Genomic DNA, 20120 nt, shown 5'->3' with positions numbered 1-20120 from the left:
AAGCAAAAATGTATATACTGATCTACTGGTTTTCTTTTAAAAAACATTCACCTGATGCTGAAGGCTAATTCTGTAAAGCTGAAACTTAAATCCCAGCAGAAACAGGTTCCCAGATATTAAAAACAAACAAACAAACAAACAAACAAAAATCATAAAAGTATGTATAATGAAATCTTTAGGCATGTGACAAACTTTGTTTTATATATTATATGATTTCAGAACATCTGTCACACACACTCACAAACTTTCCTCAGAAGGAGAAGCAGAAGTTTAGATGATGATAAAGTTATGTTCTTACCACATTAGACGGTTCCAATTTCTTCCTTCTAGCAAGGTCAGTGATATTATTGCCATTGTAGTTGATGCTCTCCATACAGCCTTTGAAAATTTTTTCTGCTGTTAGAACTTGGCTTCCCAGAAAAAGGCATGCCTCCAAAGGTTATCTTTGAATGTATCAGAAAATGAAAGACAGTTACTGGAGGACAAGGGCTTAGAATTTTTGCTTACTAGAAAAAGAAAGTATCAAACAAGTACTGGAAAAGTAGGAAAAAGTCTATGATGAAGTCATGACTGCAAATATTTTTGGTGGTAAATTGTATCTATTATTAGGTTTTCCCAAATACAGAGAAAATATGTATCACAGTTACTTATAGACTGTAACGAAGAGAAGGTCTCTAAAAGGAATGCACTTTTAAATGCTTGGCAGAGCAAAATGTCAGTATTGTTAAGAAACAAGAATTTGTTGGCCAAAGAATGTGCTGTCTGTCTGATCTTGGAGAAGAAAAGTCTGCCTTTCTTTACAAACCTGAATGCAGAAAGTTTGAGAAGTAAAGGTGCCCAGTAAAACCTATTTCAATATGTAGACTGAAACAAACATTAAAATAAAAAAAAATCTACTAAATCAAAAGGGAAGAAGGAAAGCGTTGCTTTATGTAGAACATCCATCAGTTTGGTAGAGTGTCAGAAGTGAGAAGTGGTTGGTGGCAAGTAAGTATTATTCATTCTTTGTCATATATTAAAATAAAGGATGTTTTATTTTCTTTCATGTACCAAACCGTAATACCAAACAGTTCCATTTGTCTTAAATACTCTATACAACTGCAGATAATTACAGCAACATAAAAACCAGCATTATGACATACCTAGAGGGATTAGTTTGACTTGTGTTTGGTTCCCAGGTCCCAAGATGCCAGTATCTGGGAAAGTGGCAAATGGAAATTCAACTGTGCAGAGGAACAGGAAAAAACCCTATATCTGTATATCAGCAATACAGAAATAATTGATAAAATGCTCAGGAAACAAGCTGTGTTTAACCAGCACTGTCCAATCCAGCCTGTTGCAGGGTCCACGACAGCAGTGAGAGGAAAGAGCAGCAGACAAGACTCCTCTGGCTTGTACCATGGTATTAGTTCTAGCACGTTCTGCTAGAAGTTCTGCATTTGAAGTTACATTAGCAAGCCTGATGTGCTTGGCAACAGCACAACATCTCACTCCATATGTAACGTATTTTCTGTGGCAAAGAACTTCTTTGTTCATAACTCACGGACTTTTGATTTCCATGCATCTCGTGGGCCTGAGATAAAAGACAATTTAAAAGGAAAGAAAGAAAAAAAAAAAGGGGGGGGGGGATGCTATGATGGTAATGTTTAATATTCGTGTGGGGGGTGAAAGGTGTACTTGAGTTGCCTAAGCACAAGCTTCTACTGCTATTGGTGATACCTGGGGTAGTGTGCCTTAGTAACCTCTGCTTTCTGCTTGAGGAGGTATGCATCTCTATAAATTCTCTGCCATTTCTGCCAACACCATGGGAGTGCTACAGATATCTAGGGGATATATGTATATAAGCTGCTCATTCAGTTTACGTGTTTGTCTTTTTCTTGGATGAGAAATAGTTGCTGTTTATTATTTCCTTAAATGCAACACAAGCATTTACTCATAATATCCAATCTGAGAACACCGTTCTTGTAACTGCTTATGAAAATCATAGATACAGAAATCAAAAGAAACTGTTTCAATCTGCTTGCATTTAAGGAAATAGGAAGTCTCTTTCCACCCTTGCGCATATTTAAGACTGTTTTCTGACAAACTGCTAGCTAAAGGCTTCAGTCTTTCTTTTTGTGCTTACTCCCTCAATGGAATAGCTGAGCTTTTGTAACTGTCCCTACTTTGAAGTTTTCTAGTGGATCCAGGTTGGTTTAAGTATCCTCTATTCCTCACTTCTGTCTTTTCTACCATTTTCTTCAAAAAGGAGCATGTTAAGAACATAAATTTCTATTCTGTTAAGAGTCTTCTCCTGCAGTTAGCTGGTTAGTAAATAATACTTTGCTCACTCACCTCACTCAACCTGCTGGCCACATTCTTTTTAATGCATCCCAGGATACCATTGGCCTTCTTGACCACAAGGCCACATTGCTGGTTTGTGGTCACCCTGCTGTCTACAGGGACACCCAGGCCCTGTTTGTAAGAGAATGTGATTGACTTCACTTCTTCCAGCAAAAAAAGAGAAGCAGGTCTAAGACATCTGTTTATCTCCAATTTAAACAACTTAATTTAGGTAGAATTATGTGTTTTACAGCTATTCACGTTGCTGTGAAAAGAAGCGCGGCTATACGAATAAGAAGTCGCGCGGCTCTGCCCTCGCAACTCCCCCCGCCCCGCGCACGGAGGCGGCCCCCAGCCGCAGCCCCCAGCCGCTCCCCCCCTCGCGCAGCGCCACTCCGAGGTGCCGCCTGCCGCAGCGACGGCGGCGGGGAGCCCTCGCGCCCAGAGGCGGCCTTCCCGGGGTCTGCCCTCTCCGCCCCCCTCCCACCTACCTGAGGGCAGCCGGCATCCGTCCGCGCAGCGGCGCACAGCCGGTGGCACCGCGCGCACAGCCTGCCTGCCTGCCTGCCGCCCTCCCTCGGACGAGGGTCCCCTTAGACGAAAGCACAGCCCCAGCCCGGCCGCTACCGCGAGGGACCGCGCCCGCGGCCGGAGCCCGGGGGCCGCGAGGAGGGAGGGCTGAGCGCCCGGTGACAGGTGAGGACGGCCCCCGCGCCGCTCCCTACCTCGCGCCGCTCTCCTCGCAGCCGGCGGCTCGCTTACCCTCGACCGCCGCCGCCCCCTCGCTCCGTTCCCCCGCCCTAACGCGGAGTTCAACGCGACCCCGCTAGCCGCGAGGCCCCGCCCCCCGCCCCGCACTGACGGCTCTCTCCGCCAATAGCGAAGAAGACGGCCGTCCTCGAGCTCCGCCGTCACCTCCTTCGACCAATAGGAGCTATCCGTGGTGCTGCCCCTCCGCCTTCCCGGCAGGCTCGGTTGGCTCGCAGCTGCCGAGCAACGGGCGCGGGGCTGCGGGTGGGGCCGCTGAGGGCGGTGGCCGGGCCCCCGCTGCGGGCCGGGGTTGGTGCCGCGGGATTGTGCCCGGGGCTTCTCGTTCGGGAGCTTTCGCCTCATAGATGGACGTTTTTTGTTCCCCTCCCCTTTTTCCCTCTTGGCTCAGCCATCAGGAGGATGGAAATATCTCCCGCACTCTCAAAGCTGTAATCTCGGCTTGCAGAAATGATAACTGGTATGTGAAGATGTTTCTAATTTTTTTGTTTCTTCACTTGTTTGTGAACCTAGGGTAGGGAGAAAGAACTGAAGTAACCTGCAGTGAGATTCTATCACTTTTGTAACTCCTTAAGCATAGTCAAGAATGTATGTTTGTGAACTACTTTATTAAGATAGTCCTGGTGGAGTATACTTTATATCACTGGGAGTCCAGGATTTTCTGAACAGTTCTTAAATCAGAGTCTAGCAATAGCAAAGTTGAATTACATGTACACTGTACAGTTAGGTTGTTGGTAATAAGCAGAGCTTGTGCATCTCAACAGCTGCAGCTATACAAGCTATACATTTGTCAAGTAAGCTCAGTATGAGTGGAGTATCAGCTTTATTAATTCAAGTCATTCTCATAATCTTATCCATACATAATGTTTGTGTTCTTAATACCTTAACCAAGTGAGTGAAAAGTTTCCAGCTAATCTGTTTAGCTTCCAGGCAAGTGATTCCACATGTTAAATTTGCTGCTTCCTCCTTTCTCCCATTCCCTGGTCTCTTAGGTCAGTGTTCGTTCTCTTATGTCCTCTATTAAGGAATAGGTTTAGTTCTGCTACATATTAATGCCATGCCTACAGATAAATTATCCTTACATCTCAAACTGAATAGCTGCTGCTTGAGGTTTTTTTTTTCCTTCTAGGCTAGGAAGTCTCTGTATGGCATGCCAGCAACGTTTTGTTGCAACGTTCTTAAAAGAAGAAATCTTTTACAGCGTGCAAGTTCTTTAAGATATGGTGATGCATTGGGGTTTAACCCAGCAGATCACTGAGCGTCACGTGGCTGTTCATTCACTGCCCCCATCTCAGTGAGATGGAGAGGAGAAATGAGGGAAAAAATGAGATAGAGAAAAAGAAAAGCATAATAATTATGGCATGTATATCTACATATACACACAGATACTTGTAATCTAGATTTATAACAACGGATGCGCAAGCAATTGCTCATCTCCTCTTGAGGTCTTGAAACAGTAAACGTTCGGTGCAGAAAGTCTATACCAAATTAACTTGAAAAACGGATGCTTTCCAGCTTCAGGTGAGACAATTATTCATTGATCTTTTGTACATTTCAAGTGTGCAAAAACTCACCTCTGGAAGACTGATATTTGTAGATAAAATTGATATGGCTTACTGGGCTCTGTTAGTGGCTCTTAGATGTAGTAAATTTGATGTTGTTAATGATCTTCTGCATATGGAAGTTCTACTTCTGCTGAATTTACCTGTCATTAACAGCTTGCTGCATTGTGAAATCATTAAATAGCAGCCTTTAACATATTTAACTCTGGTTTTTGAAAAGCTGAACTTCCTAATTGGGACTCATACATGTATGAAGCCTTGGTGTCTGGTGCTGACTTGAGAATAAAACTTCAGTTATTACTTACAGGGCCTGCCTTACAGCATAAGATCACATGGCAGTGCCTTCTGCTTTCAGTATTTTACCAGTGCTGTGGTACAACTGGGTCTGGTTAATACCTGTTCAGATACAAGACAGAGTAAGGAAAATGTGTTTATTATTTCAGATCAGCCCTTTTTTACAAGGCATCGATTGGTTACTTGGTGGTGAATGTTGGGTTCTATTGCAGATGTGATGCCATCCATGCAGTAATGGATGGAAATACATTAAAGGAGCAGCATAACAATTTATTTCACAGGGCAAAGGTCAAGAGAGTGCTGATTCCATATTACAAATCTAACAAAACTGAAGTGGCAGAAGCATTCTTTGAAGGCTTAAGCAGATGAGGGATGTTCAGTTTTCTGTTACAAAACCTAAATCAGAGAGCATTGAAATCTGTTGAATTTTGGAATAGTTGAGAGTAAGAATGTGAATTCTGTTTGTAACAGAAAAAAACTTGTTCTCATTCCATCCCTCTACTACTCGCATCTGCTCCACATGTCGAAGTAGGAAAAGAGTCATTTGTTGCTCCGTTAATTGCAAAACTGTATTTGTCAGACACCAATTCTGAATCAGCTCTCATACCTGTTACCGTGCTTTCGATAACAAGACTGCAGTTGGGGTTGGTTTGTAGGGAGGCTAGATGAATTGAAAGGGAGTGGATTGGGATAGTATAGCTGCTGGACAGAAACACCTATTTTAAAAGATGATCATCCTATGAAGTATGCCAGTTTTCCCACCTTGTGTATGTGACCTGAGGAGCTATGTTAAGATAAGCTTAAGATAATGGCAGGACAAGGGGAAATGGCTTTAAGTTGAGGGAGGGAGGATTTAGGTTGAGTATCAGGGGAAGTTCTTTACAGAGTGAATGGTGAGGTGCTGGAACAGGCTGCCCAGAGAGGCTGTGGACACCCCTCTTCCTGGAGGTGTTCAAGGCCAGTTGGATGAGGTCCTGGGCAGCCTGGTCTAATATTTAATAGGGAGGTTGGTGGCCCTGCATATGGTGGAGGGGTTGGAGCTTCATGATCTTTGAGGGTCCCTTCCAACCCAAGCCATTCTATGATTTTCTGATTCTAAGCTCAAATGCTAGTGTCTTGGGAATCAAAGCAGAGTTTCTCTTTGCCATCCCTATTTACAGTTGCTTAACTAGGATCTGTAGTATCAGAAAGAAACCTGGGATATAATTGGAGTAAATGCAATTAAATTCTTCTGTAAAATAGTCAATTTAAAACCCTTTATGTCTTGAGCGATCATGGAAAGAGTGACATAAAATGATTATTTAACGGATGTATTTGGGATCTCTGCTTGATTACTATAAAAAGATTCCTTCATAAGACATTGTATGGAGTTGGCTGATATTTGCTGAAATACTCCTGTTGAAACTTTCTGGTGTGGAATATTGCTTCCAGTATTTCATCATACCTTTAAAAACTTAGGAAGTTTCAATCTACAAGTTTTGGACTCCTTCATAGTGCTTTTCTGTAGCCATTTGAAGTATTACTTCTGCCTTTCAGTCTTGCACTGAGACTTCATTTGGTGGTCTCATTCTCTACTGATCTAATTTTCTCATTTGTTTCCTTTAATATTATAGTGCTTATCATTGATTGATGCTTTTGTTTTGTTCATAACTCACGGACTTTGCATGTTCATAAAAGCTGTTACATACTTTGGAAAGTTCAGGCATACCTTCAATCCTCCTCTGTATTCGATTCCTACTGACTTCATAGTAACTGCTGTTCCCAGCAGAGCTCAATGACAGCCGGCGCAGGATCGGGGCTGAATTTGAGGTAGCAGTCACTGGCTGAAAGGAATTCCTGTAATATGCTGCACTCCCCGAAGTACGATATTCAGTGGAATTTTGACGGGCTGGGCTTGACAGATTTACTGAATTAAGTGCAGAATCCATAGAGTCCTCAGAAAAGCGATGCTCTCCTGAGGAAGAAGTTGGAAGCCTGATGCAAAAATCTGCATGAAACAAATGCTGCTTTGGCAAGAGACTTAAGAGCTGGAAAATATAGCTAACAGGTTCACAGAAGTGTAAACTCCACATTACCATCTTGAAAATTACTCTATGAAAGTTATAAAACATATGCTAGTGGAGCAGCATATTCTTGGGGGTAACTGGTACAATCTGTGAAACAAGTTCCTAGAATATGCTCTTTATTACTCTTCTTATATGACAACTTCCAATAATTTCTTGGGGAAATTCCAGAATTAAATAAAGGAAGAGTATTTTCCACAAACAAACAAACAACAGCAACAAAAAACACACAGAGAGCTTTTTAAGCACGTTTAACTTGTTCTATTAGCAATTACGTTCTCTCTCCTGAAGTCTGTATAAAACTGGAGTTTAGTGAAGAACTTGAGGTGTATTTCACAGTTATGATCTTCAGGCAACATTATCCCAAAGTGGAACAAAGACACCCAGAGAACCGGTTCCCTACTTAGTGAATTCAGTAAAGCAAGACATGCAATCCACCATAACATCTTCTATTAAACACAACACTTGTGGCAAAAAGAAGCTTTTAAGTCCACAAGCCCTTCTCTTTCAAGTACACAATCCTCAAGACAATAATGATAAACTTTCTAGTTTGATCTGTACCAAAAAAGCAAAGCAGTGGCTACTGAGGTTTTCGGAGAAAGCAAACTTTTATTTGTCGGCTTGAAGTAGCTGCAGCAACTTGCTAAAAGGAAAGCAATAGCCATCTTTCTATAGAATTTCAGAGGTACTAACAGACACAATCAATGATAAGCACTATAATATTAAAGGAAACAAATGAGAAAATTAGATCAGTAGAGAATGAGACCACCAAATGAAGTCTCAGTGCAAGACTGAAAGGCAGAAGTAATACTTCAAATGGCTACAGAAAAGCACTATGAAGGAGTCCAAAACTTGTAGATTGAAACTTCGTAAGTTTTTAAAGGTATGATGAAATACTGGAAGCAATATTCCACACCAGAAAGTTTCAACAGGAGTATTTCAGCAAATATCAGCCAACTCCATACAATGTCTTATGAAGGAATCTTTTTATAGTAATCAAGCAGAGATCCCAAATACATCCGTTAAATAATCATTTTATGTCACTCTTTCCATGATCGCTCAAGACATAAAGGGTTTTAAATTGACTATTTTACAGAAGAATTTAATTGCATTTACTCCAATTATATCCCAGGTTTCTTTCTGATACTACAGATCCTAGTTAAGCAACTGTAAATAGGGATGGCAAAGAGAAACTCTGCTTTGATTCCCAAGACACTAGCATTTGAGCTTAGAATCAGAAAATCATAGAATGGCTTGGGTTGGAAGGGACCCTCAAAGATCATGAAGCTCCAACCCCTCCACCATATGCAGGGCCACCAACCTCCCTATTAAATATTAGACCAGGCTGCCCAGGACCTCATCCAACTGGCCTTGAACACCTCCAGGAAGAGGGGTGTCCACAGCCTCTCTGGGCAGCCTGTTCCAGCACCTCACCATTCACTCTGTAAAGAACTTCCCCTGATACTCAACCTAAATCCTCCCTCCCTCAACTTAAAGCCATTTCCCCTTGTCCTGCCATTATCTTAAGCTTATCTTAACATAGCTCCTCAGGTCACATACACAAGGTGGGAAAACTGGCATACTTCATAGGATGATCATCTTTTAAAATAGGTGTTTCTGTCCAGCAGCTATACTATCCCAATCCACTCCCTTTCAATTCATCTAGCCTCCCTACAAACCAACCCCAACTGCAGTCTTGTTATCGAAAGCACGGTAACAGGTATGAGAGCTGATTCAGAATTGGTGTCTGACAAATACAGTTTTGCAATTAACGGAGCAACAAATGACTCTTTTCCTACTTCGACATGTGGAGCAGATGCGAGTAGTAGAGGGATGGAATGAGAACAAGTTTTTTTCTGTTACAAACAGAATTCACATTCTTACTCTCAACTATTCCAAAATTCAACAGATTTCAATGCTCTCTGATTTAGGTTTTGTAACAGAAAACTGAACATCCCTCATCTGCTTAAGCCTTCAAAGAATGCTTCTGCCACTTCAGTTTTGTTAGATTTGTAATATGGAATCAGCACTCTCTTGACCTTTGCCCTGTGAAATAAATTGTTATGCTGCTCCTTTAATGTATTTCCATCCATTACTGCATGGATGGCATCACATCTGCAATAGAACCCAACATTCACCACCAAGTAACCAATCGATGCCTTGTAAAAAAGGGCTGATCTGAAATAATAAACACATTTTCCTTACTCTGTCTTGTATCTGAACAGGTATTAACCAGACCCAGTTGTACCACAGCACTGGTAAAATACTGAAAGCAGAAGGCACTGCCATGTGATCTTATGCTGTAAGGCAGGCCCTGTAAGTAATAACTGAAGTTTTATTCTCAAGTCAGCACCAGACACCAAGGCTTCATACATGTATGAGTCCCAATTAGGAAGTTCAGCTTTTCAAAAACCAGAGTTAAATATGTTAAAGGCTGCTATTTAATGATTTCACAATGCAGCAAGCTGTTAATGACAGGTAAATTCAGCAGAAGTAGAACTTCCATATGCAGAAGATCATTAACAACATCAAATTTACTACATCTAAGAGCCACTAACAGAGCCCAGTAAGCCATATCAATTTTATCTACAAATATCAGTCTTCCAGAGGTGAGTTTTTGCACACTTGAAATGTACAAAAGATCAATGAATAATTGTCTCACCTGAAGCTGGAAAGCATCCGTTTTTCAAGTTAATTTGGTATAGACTTTCTGCACCGAACGTTTACTGTTTCAAGACCTCAAGAGGAGATGAGCAATTGCTTGCGCATCCGTTGTTATAAATCTAGATTACAAGTATCTGTGTGTATATGTAGATATACATGCCATAATTATTATGCTTTTCTTTTTCTCTATCTCATTTTTTCCCTCATTTCTCCTCTCCATCTCACTGAGATGGGGGCAGTGAATGAACAGCCACGTGACGCTCAGTGATCTGCTGGGTTAAACCCCAATGCATCACCATATCTTAAAGAACTTGCACGCTGTAAAAGATTTCTTCTTTTAAGAACGTTGCAACAAAACGTTGCTGGCATGCCATACAGAGACTTCCTAGCCTAGAAGGAAAAAAAAAAACCTCAAGCAGCAGCTATTCAGTTTGAGATGTAAGGATAATTTATCTGTAGGCATGGCATTAATATGTAGCAGAACTAAACCTATTCCTTAATAGAGGACATAAGAGAACGAACACTGACCTAAGAGACCAGGGAATGGGAGAAAGGAGGAAGCAGCAAATTTAACATGTGGAATCACTTGCCTGGAAGCTAAACAGATTAGCTGGAAACTTTTCACTCACTTGGTTAAGGTATTAAGAACACAAACATTATGTATGGATAAGATTATGAGAATGACTTGAATTAATAAAGCTGATACTCCACTCATACTGAGCTTACTTGACAAATGTATAGCTTGTATAGCTGCAGCTGTTGAGATGCACAAGCTCTGCTTATTACCAACAACCTAACTGTACAGTGTACATGTAATTCAACTTTGCTATTGCTAGACTCTGATTTAAGAACTGTTCAGAAAATCCTGGACTCCCAGTGATATAAAGTATACTCCACCAGGACTATCTTAATAAAGTAGTTCACAAACATACATTCTTGACTATGCTTAAGGAGTTACAAAAGTGATAGAATCTCACTGCAGGTTACTTCAGTTCTTTCTCCCTACCCTAGGTTCACAAACAAGTGAAGAAACAAAAAAATTAGAAACATCTTCACATACCAGTTATCATTTCTGCAAGCCGAGATTACAGCTTTGAGAGTGCGGGAGATATTTCCATCCTCCTGATGGCTGAGCCAAGAGGGAAAAAGGGGAGGGGAACAAAAAACGTCCATCTATGAGGCGAAAGCTCCCGAACGAGAAGCCCCGGGCACAATCCCGCGGCACCAACCCCGGCCCGCAGCGGGGGCCCGGCCACCGCCCTCAGCGGCCCCACCCGCAGCCCCGCGCCCGTTGCTCGGCAGCTGCGAGCCAACCGAGCCTGCCGGGAAGGCGGAGGGGCAGCACCACGGATAGCTCCTATTGGTCGAAGGAGGTGAGGGCGGAGCTCGAGGACGGCCGTCTTCTTCGCTATTGGCGGAGAGAGCCGTCAGTGCGGGGCGGGGGGCGGGGCCTCGCGGCTAGCGGGGTCGCGTTGAACTCCGCGTTAGGGCGGGGGAACGGAGCGAGGGGGCGGCGGCGGTCGAGGGTAAGCGAGCCGCCGGCTGCGAGGAGAGCGGCGCGAGGTAGGGAGCGGCGCGGGGGCCGTCCTCACCTGTCACCGGGCGCTCAGCCCTCCCTCCTCGCGGCCCCCGGGCTCCGGCCGCGGGCGCGGTCCCTCGCGGTAGCGGCCGGGCTGGGGCTGTGCTTTCGTCTAAGGGGACCCTCGTCCGAGGGAGGGCGGCAGGCAGGCAGGCAGGCTGTGCGCGCGGTGCCACCGGCTGTGCGCCGCTGCGCGGACGGATGCCGGCTGCCCTCAGGTAGGTGGGAGGGGGGCGGAGAGGGCAGACCCCGGGAAGGCCGCCTCTGGGCGCGAGGGCTCCCCGCCGCCGTCGCTGCGGCAGGCGGCACCTCGGAGTGGCGCTGCGCGAGGGGGGGAGCGGCTGGGGGCTGCGGCTGGGGGCCGCCTCCGTGCGCGGGGCGGGGGGAGTTGCGAGGGCAGAGCCGCGCGACTTCTTATTCGTATAGCCGCGCTTCTTTTCACAGCAACGTGAATAGCTGTAAAACACATAATTCTACCTAAATTAAGTTGTTTAAATTGGAGATAAACAGATGTCTTAGACCTGCTTCTCTTTTTTTGCTGGAAGAAGTGAAGTCAATCACATTCTCTTACAAACAGGGCCTGGGTGTCCCTGTAGACAGCAGGGTGACCACAAACCAGCAATGTGGCCTTGTGGTCAAGAAGGCCAATGGTATCCTGGGATGCATTAAAAAGAATGTGGCCAGCAGGTTGAGTGAGGTGAGTGAGCAAAGTATTATTTACTAACCAGCTAACTGCAGGAGAAGACTCTTAACAGAATAGAAATTTATGTTCTTAACATGCTCCTTTTTGAAGAAAATGGTAGAAAAGACAGAAGTGAGGAATAGAGGATACTTAAACCAACCTGGATCCACTAGAAAACTTCAAAGTAGGGACAGTTACAAAAGCTCAGCTATTCCATTGAGGGAGTAAGCACAAAAAGAAAGACTGAAGCCTTTAGCTAGCAGTTTGTCAGAAAACAGTCTTAAATATGCGCAAGGGTGGAAAGAGACTTCCTATTTCCTTAAATGCAAGCAGATTGAAACAGTTTCTTTTGATTTCTGTATCTATGATTTTCATAAGCAGTTACAAGAACGGTGTTCTCAGATTGGATATTATGAGTAAATGCTTGTGTTGCATTTAAGGAAATAATAAACAGCAACTATTTCTCATCCAAGAAAAAGACAAACACGTAAACTGAATGAGCAGCTTATATACATATATCCCCTAGATATCTGTAGCACTCCCATGGTGTTGGCAGAAATGGCAGAGAATTTATAGAGATGCATACCTCCTCAAGCAGAAAGCAGAGGTTACTAAGGCACACTACCCCAGGTATCACCAATAGCAGTAGAAGCTTGTGCTTAGGCAACTCAAGTACACCTTTCACCCCCCACACGAATATTAAACATTACCATCATAGCATCCCCCCCCCCCTTTTTTTTTTCTTTCTTTCCTTTTAAATTGTCTTTTATCTCAGGCCCATGAGATGCATGGAAATCAAAAGTCCGTGAGTTATGAACAAAGAAGTTCTTTGCCACAGAAAATACGTTACATATGGAGTGAGATGTTGTGCTGTTGCCAAGCACATCAGGCTTGCTAATGTAACTTCAAATGCAGAACTTCTAGCAGAACGTGCTAGAACTAATACCATGGTACAAGCCAGAGGAGTCTTGTCTGCTGCTCTTTCCTCTCACTGCTGTCGTGGACCCTGCAACAGGCTGGATTGGACAGTGCTGGTTAAACACAGCTTGTTTCCTGAGCATTTTATCAATTATTTCTGTATTGCTGATATACAGATATAGGGTTTTTTCCTGTTCCTCTGCACAGTTGAATTTCCATTTGCCACTTTCCCAGATACTGGCATCTTGGGACCTGGGAACCAAACACAAGTCAAACTAATCCCTCTAGGTATGTCATAATGCTGGTTTTTATGTTGCTGTAATTATCTGCAGTTGTATAGAGTATTTAAGACAAATGGAACTGTTTGGTATTACGGTTTGGTACATGAAAGAAAATAAAACATCCTTTATTTTAATATATGACAAAGAATGAATAATACTTACTTGCCACCAACCACTTCTCACTTCTGACACTCTACCAAACTGATGGATGTTCTACATAAAGCAATGCTTTCCTTCTTCCCTTTTGATTTAGTAGATTTTTTTTTATTTTAATGTTTGTTTCAGTCTACATATTGAAATAGGTTTTACTGGGCACCTTTACTTCTCAAACTTTCTGCATTCAGGTTTGTAAAGAAAGGCAGACTTTTCTTCTCCAAGATCAGACAGACAGCACATTCTTTGGCCAACAAATTCTTGTTTCTTAACAATACTGACATTTTGCTCTGCCAAGCATTTAAAAGTGCATTCCTTTTAGAGACCTTCTCTTCGTTACAGTCTATATGTAACTGTGATACATATTTTCTCTGTATTTGGGAAAACCTAATAATAGATACAATTTACCACCAAAAATATTTGCAGTCATGACTTCATCATAGACTTTTTCCTACTTTTCCAGTACTTGTTTGATACTTTCTTTTTCTAGTAAGCAAAAATTCTAAGCCCTTGTCCTCCAGTAACTGTCTTTCATTTTCTGATACATTCAAAGATAACCTTTGGAGGCATGCCTTTTTCTGGGAAGCCAAGTTCTAACAGCAGAAAAAATTTTCAAAGGCTGTATGGAGAGCATCAACTACAATGGCAATAATATCACTGACCTTGCTAGAAGGAAGAAATTGGAACCGTCTAATGTGGTAAGAACATAACTTTATCATCATCTAAACTTCTGCTTCTCCTTCTAAGGAAAGTTTGTGAGTGTGTGTGACAGATGTTCTGAAATCATATAATATATAAAACAAAGTTTGTCACATGCCTAAAGATTTCATTATACATACTTTTATGATTTTTGTTTGTTTGTTTGTTTGTTTGTTTTTAATATCTGGGAACCTGTTTCTGCTGGGATTTAAGTTTCAGCTTTACAGAATTAGCCTTCAGCATCAGGTGAATGTTTTTTAAAAGAAAACCAGTAGATCAGTATATACATTTTTGCTTTCATCTTATAGTAACCCAAAACTAGGATGGACAATATTTATTGTTAAATCAATTGCAGTGTGTCAAGGATCTAAATCCTGTTATCTTCCATCCCCACAGAGCAAGTTGCGTGGGTGTGCAAAATCATTAGAAAGGGAAGGCTCAGAGCCATTTTATGGGAGCTCCGTAAAGCATCAAGATACTAAACTTTGAAACTGTTATTTAGCTTATTAACATTACAGGGATTATTAACATTACATTCTATTTTTTTCTCTCCAAAGCATTCATAGTTGCTTTCATGTTTAAACTTGTGTCTTTCTGTAAGGGTTGATCAGGAAATCACTTTAATTTCTGTATTTTTAAGAATCTAGGCGTTCCTAAAATAGTTGGTGGATTACATGAGCAATGTGGGTAGGAAATAAATGTATTATTACCCTGAATTTGAGATAGATCTGTTCAAGGCTTTCTTCTGTACAGTACTGCAGCCTTCACAAAGCCCTGCTCACAGTATGTATAGTTTGATTACTGCTTTTTTTCTTTATGTATTTTGCATAGTACATAACAGTAATGAAGAATAAGATATAAGATAAACATGTACAGTAGAAATAAAGTGCAATGATTCTTCTTGGACAGATGTGCAACTTCTGAGATGTCTGTAGGACAAATTCCAGCTTTTGAAAAGCATAGCACAGCTAACAGTTCTGTAGAGTGTCTATAAACTCCTCTTTCTGGTTTATTTGGATGTGAATTTTCTGTTTGCTTGTTTTGTTTGTTAGTTGATTACATTCTGTTGCCTGTGACATTAAAGCAAAATCTACATATGTAGATTTGGTAGTGTTAGAGGTTTACCACTAAACTGTGGCATGCTAGTTTAATCTGATGATTCACTTCTGAGAATATAGAAACAGAAGTGAACTTTGCTTTCAGGTGAATTATTTAAATTTCTTCCGCTCTTCAAAAACAGAATCAGTTTCACTTATGAAATCAACATGGATGTTTATGTTTCTTACAAAAAAACTTTTATTCTTCTAGTTTTGAACCTGATTTAGCATGAAAAATACTAAGCTGAAACTACTATTTTTGTTAACCACGTTTATGTTAATGGCACTTAAGCAATCCAACCAGGATCAAAGCTCCATTGTAGGAACTGTGCAGATGCATAGCAGTAGACATATCCTGCCCTAAAGAAAAAGCAAAAATAAATAACGTAATGAAATGGAACACAAAGTAATTGGTAAAGTTATAAGAAGCATCATAGGGGGAAAAAAAAAATAGATGGACAAAGAATAAAAAAGAGGTTTGAGACAAAAATAAAAATGTTCTTACTGTCAGATTTCAGAAGTTGTACAAGGAAAAGGAGTAAAAAATTAAATTTATACAACGAGGATGTCCAGAAAATCTAAGAAGTTAATCTTGATTTTACATTGAACAAAAATAGAATGAATAAAAATCCTTAGGTCTCACAAATACGTATGTTATGATCATAAATGCACCATTAAGAGTCTTTCAACATCATCTTAAGCAATTTATTCATTTTATCTTTAGAGGGTAACAATGTGGAGCAAAAAAGTTTTGCAGTCCTCTGTGATAGAACAAGTGGCAGCAAACCTTTGAGGAGAAAGAGTAAGATGGATGGCCTTAAACAGTTTTTGCTTTTATTAATGGAGCCTGATTTGTTTTCACAGAAATGAGGCAAATAATAAACATACACAGAAAGGAGAGTAGGAGATAGAAGGACAACAAGAAAAAAAAAATGGAGTGTCAAATTTTCTCCCAAATGGACTTGCAAGAGTTGACAGTGACTTACTAGAGCATTAATTTCTTCTTTACGGCTTTATTCAGGTCTAAGACAGAAAAAAAGAACATGCACACGAGTCTTCCAATCCATATTTTCTATGTTATTTAAAGTAATAAGGTTATGTATGGTATTTTATGTTGGTTTCATTTACATTTGCAGGTACTAAAATCTAACAAGTTTCTCAAAACCAGTAACAGAAAAATGCTGAGAAGAATCAAATTTATTGCTCTCTCTCTTCACATACATTGGGCTTATGATCCTCCCACTTCAGTGGCTGCTCTTCCATGTATTACTGAGTGCAATCATGTACAAATATAAGATAAACATTTTCTTTAAAGTATTTATAGTATGTTGCGCTCAAATAAATATTTGAGAAAATAAAGAAATAACCTGACAGCTATTAATCAGAGTTTTATTGCCTTTAATATATGATCCATCCTGATATAGCAATTACTGTTGTTTTAGTAAATGCATTACCTCACTTTTACAGGTTTATTTTCAGCCAGTATATCTATCCTTTTGCTCAACACAACAGAGAACTTTCCAATAGCCAAAAAACATTCTGCCTTTAAATTAAATTAATCTTCTTGGAAATATTACTCTTCCAACTCTCCTGTTCTGTATGTCAGCTACTGCTCAAAGCTGTCTACTGTTCCTCCTGTTAACCATACAGTTATTAAAACTTGGTATATGAATACCTTTTCATCATATTTATCCACAATAAATGAATGAGACTTCTCCCCATAGAATCTTTCTATGAAACTTTCCATCCCTCTGTCTTTCTGCTAAATCTCAAATAATCTGAACTGCAGTTCATTTAGATATTAGACCTCAGGTTCAGATAACATCCTTGAGGTAATAAAATGTTATTGTCTGACAGATCTAAAGTGATATTTTTCCTGTAGAAAATTCCATGGGGCACTTACACTGAAACTGAGAAGTGTTTTTCCTTCTCTTGCTGAGTGAGGGTTTAAATAGGAAATGCATATACACAGAGCAAAATTTGGAAGGTAACATTTCCCATCAGGTCTTTTCAGTATTACAGAGCAAGAAAAAGATTTTTAAGACTTGCATGTGCTGATTAAGGTGATTGAATTTTTTCTACTATTATTTTCCTTTTAGTTTAGCAATAAAGAAATACATTAAAAAAATGCAGTAGGGGAAAGATCTGCCCATGGATTTGTTGTATTTGTGCATATCTAAATAGCAGTACAGGCATCTTGTCATCCCAAGGACACCATGGAGTATTCATATAATATAAAGAGAGATGATGGGGATTTTCTAATAACTAAATTGGAAATCAGAAATGTTACTTTTTTTTTTTTTTCCCAATTTACCAGTTTGCAAGCAATGCCTCCTTTTCCATAAAGACAGCTCTTCAAGAAAGCCCATTTCTAACACTCACAGACCTGTGCAGAACACCGTTTTTCATAGATGACAGACAGTAACTTTACAATAACATCAGCCATTTCTTTCAACACTGTCACAAATACCATTCAACAACAAATAGCATTCAACTAGGCCTCAACTGCCTAATTTCATTGAAGCCTGTATACCTTTCATTCAGTGTTAACATTACTTGAAAAAAAGTGTTTGGACGTTACATTATATTATCCTCAGTTCATCGTGTTGTAGCAGATCTAATCTTTAATGAAAACGAGACATGTAGGAATCCTATTTGAACTTTTCTTTTATCTTCACTCTTATTTCAAAAAGAAAGTTGTTGATTAAACACACCTAGTGACAAACCAACATGTGATTATCATCTATAATAAATGATACTCTAGCTTGCTAGTATAATTGTATTTGCTTTTCTTGTTGCCTTTGCTTGCTTCATCCACACCAGTAGATGTGTTGAGAAAACTGACTGGGAGAAAAGAGGTCATTCCCTGGTCCTGGTTACAAAGACAGCACAGACACAGCCCATGGTGACTGAAAAACAAGGAATAAAGAGGTTCAAGACTGTACTGCAAAAGTGTATTGCAACTGCAGGTTGCTTAAAGAAGTAGAAGCAAAGGGAATGTCCACAGGTTTGAAAAAGTGGCCTGCAACTACACAATATTCATTGTTTCAGAAAGGAGATTTAACGATGCAAAATCTTTGGCAAGAAAACAGTTGTTTTTAGGGATCAAATAGAGAGAGAAATAGTGCTGGGGACCTAGACTCCATTTAGGACATAATACTTGTCTTGTCTCTACACATGAAAATATTTTAAATTACTAGCTGAGAGATCAGGCGTCCTGAACCATGGTATGTTCGTTATTGTTGATTGCATGTACTGTGTCATATCACTTAAAAAATTAAAAACATTAATGGCACTGAAATTTCAAACTGGGTGCACGTACCACTGTGCATAACAACTGACAAGCTATTATCTACGTTGATTAAAACTCTTAGTGCTAGTGTTTTAGCTTCTCCAAAAGCAAGGAATAAACAATTTGAATGTAGGCTTTATCAGTATTTGTACTTGTAATAAAACCAGGAATATTCATAGAATCATAGAATCATAGAATTTTTTTTTGAGTTGGAAGGGACTCTTACAGACCATTGAGTCCAGTTCCCCAGTAATGAACAGGGACACCCACAGAGGTCAGAGACCTCAGAGGCCTATCCAGCCTGACCATGAATATCTCCCCACTGCCATAATGTTGTCTTGCCCCAGACCTATACAAGACTACAAAGTGAGTCACCAGCTCTGGATTCCTACTTAGGAGGGGTTTGCCATCAAGATAGACAGCAAGTCTCCATGTAACCCTCTCCTCTAGGCATCAGCCCTGGGAAACATGCTGCCAAATATTCTTCAGAAAAGCATCTTAGAGAGGTTTCTGTGAGCAGATGGGGGACATTTGATGAAGCAAACGGATGCTGGGTAAGCAGTAATTCTCACTCAACAACCAGCCTGGGGGCTCCGTTCTTTCTTCATTTCCATTCTTTCTGATGGAAATGTCCTTGAAACTTAATTGAGTTTGCATGGAATTTTACACTTTTTGGATTTCTAATCTTTCTCATCATTAATCCTTAAATATGTGTTCCACAATACCACTAACCAATTATAGAAAAATAATTTAAAATAATCATGTATCAAACTTTTTTAAAATTCTATTTGGAAGGTAGGAGACCTAATTACAGGCATGGGACTTTAATGTATGTGCTGAAAACTGAAACTCAATATCTACTTTTTCATTGCTCTTCAGCAACCTGAGCAAATAGATTACCTCCTGTGATAGGTTTCTGACAGTCCCTCTTAGTTTGACAGTTATTTTAGAGAGAGTCACTTTTGTATATAATGAAAGGAAAAGTTGCCAAGCATACGTACATATTTTATGTTTCTTAAAACTTAAAAGCTAGAGGAAAGACTCCATTTTTAGTCATGCCATTTTAAATTCAGAGTATTTGTACCGTCCGCCAGGTTTACATCAATGACACAGAATGGCATCTAGCCCAAGGGCTGAGTTACATTTCTTGCACAGGAAGGGCAGCTTTTATAATTGAGTGTATCAGTTACTGCTTTGAACTTTTTTTGTGTTACTACATTCATGTGAAAATATGATGTGCATTTTCACATCTTCTATGTATGCCAAAAGAATTAAAAGCAATTTCTATCGAAGTGTTTCCTTGAAATTGCAACATAAAAAATATATAAATATTAAAAACAATAAAACAAAACAAGACATTTTCTCCCAGAAATACCAGGACTCTTAGAAATACCTCACGTTTCATCTCAAGAATACTGCTTTCCACTCCTCAAGATCACACTGACTCCCATCACAATGGCCTTTTCTCCCACATACACCAGCTTTCTCCCAAATACACGACATTTTCTCCCACATACACCCGTTTTCTCCCAAAGATGGGACATATTCTCCCAGAAATGCCAGCTTATTCTTTAAAAAACGGCCTTTTTTTCCCAAAATACCAGCTTTCTCACAAACACCTGTCATTTTCCAACCAAGTCTGCTACTATCTCCCAGAAACAGCCGGTTTCCGAGAAATACCTGACGTTTGCTCTCCCAAATACTACTTGACACTCCTCCAGAGGACATTGTCTCCCCTATTTACCA

General features: G+C 40.4%; 2 long non-coding RNA genes across 2 annotated transcripts; one reads left to right on the top strand and one right to left on the bottom strand.

Moving 5' to 3' along the window:
• Positions 1 to 301: 301 nt before the first annotated feature.
• LOC149916705 (uncharacterized) lies at positions 302 to 3208 on the bottom strand. The gene is made up of 3 exons (XR_016468951.1): positions 3048 to 3208; positions 2335 to 2454; positions 302 to 443 (listed from the first exon to the last, which is right to left on the bottom strand). It is a non-coding gene; the product is annotated as an uncharacterized LOC149916705 (long non-coding RNA).
• A 7963-nt stretch (positions 3209 to 11171) lies between these two features.
• On the top strand, positions 11172 to 16350 carry LOC149916704 (uncharacterized). Its single transcript, XR_016468919.1, has 4 exons — positions 11172 to 11236; positions 11830 to 11949; positions 13840 to 13984; positions 16219 to 16350. It is a non-coding gene; the product is annotated as an uncharacterized LOC149916704 (long non-coding RNA).
• The last annotated feature ends 3770 nt before the right edge of the window (positions 16351 to 20120 follow it).

Source organism: Phasianus colchicus, chromosome 9, assembly GCF_987193195.1.
Source record: "Phasianus colchicus chromosome 9, bPhaCol1.hap1.1, whole genome shotgun sequence".
Lineage (NCBI taxonomy): Eukaryota > Metazoa > Chordata > Aves > Galliformes > Phasianidae > Phasianus > Phasianus colchicus.
The sequence above is the reverse complement of the archived record's forward strand: the minus strand, read 5'-3'. Positions and strand labels throughout refer to the sequence as shown.